This window comes from Penaeus monodon, chromosome 22 (genome assembly GCF_015228065.2).
Source record: "Penaeus monodon isolate SGIC_2016 chromosome 22, NSTDA_Pmon_1, whole genome shotgun sequence".
Lineage (NCBI taxonomy): Eukaryota > Metazoa > Arthropoda > Malacostraca > Decapoda > Penaeidae > Penaeus > Penaeus monodon.
The window spans coordinates 15,321,923-15,322,768 of record NC_051407.1 but is presented as its reverse complement, the minus strand read 5'-3'; the positions used below and the strand labels follow the sequence as shown (position 1 = coordinate 15,322,768).

The 846-nt window shown below is 40.7% G+C and overlaps 1 protein-coding gene across 1 annotated transcript in view; it reads left to right on the top strand.

The window, feature by feature from the left end:
• The window catches only part of LOC119586945, a 25,597-nt gene that overhangs the window by 18,271 nt on the left and 6,480 nt on the right, over nucleotides 1-846 (top strand). The gene's annotated exons all lie outside the window — the stretch shown is intronic.

Sequence of the window (846 nt, the reverse complement as noted above, 5' to 3'; positions counted from 1 at the left end):
GGTACTAATAATGTTGAGTATAGGTTAAAGATTAGATTTTTACCCCAGGAACAATTTCTGTGTATTTGCATGCTAAATATATAAAAAAATAATTTAGAAATAAGTACAGGGGTGCAACCCACAAGCATGCCATATACCTGTAAGACAGGCAATTTATTGGCTATTATGCTTTGATTTGAGTTGTCTTTGCACTATAAAATGTCCACAGAGGATGAAGTTGGCAATGCTGATTATCTTGATTGTTCTGGCAACTCTCAGCTCTGAACAAATAAATTTCAGAAGTGATTTGAAAGCATCGAATTTGAGGTGCATAGTCTGTGTCACCCACAATCACAATCTTCACCACATCTCCCTTTTTTCGAGTTTCTTACCACATGAACCATATGTCTCAAAAGAACAAAAGTTATTATATGAAACATATAAGGGAACTGTCTCAGAAGACCTTCACAGCATAAAGAATTAAAAATGTGGCTGCCTCACCAATGCCAGCCACTCCACATGTTGCTGCCTCACCAATGCCAGCCACTCCACATGTTGCTGTCTCACCAATGCCAGCCACTCCACATGTTGCTGCCTCACCAATGCCAGCCACTCCACATGTTGCTGCCTCACCTGCCACCCCCCCTAGCTCAAAGCGAGGTCAAATCTCAGTGATCAAGGAAGAAAACTGGAAAGTAAAGATAGGAAGAGGAGATCTACAGAGAGGCATGATGAAAGAAGGAAGAGAAGAAACCAAAAAATATTAAAAAGATTGAAGACCATGAAAAGCAGGTGAAGGAGGCAGGAACACATGTACCGAGGGGAACGTGTGTCCCTGCTGTTAGGTTAATGAAATTTACTGTTAAA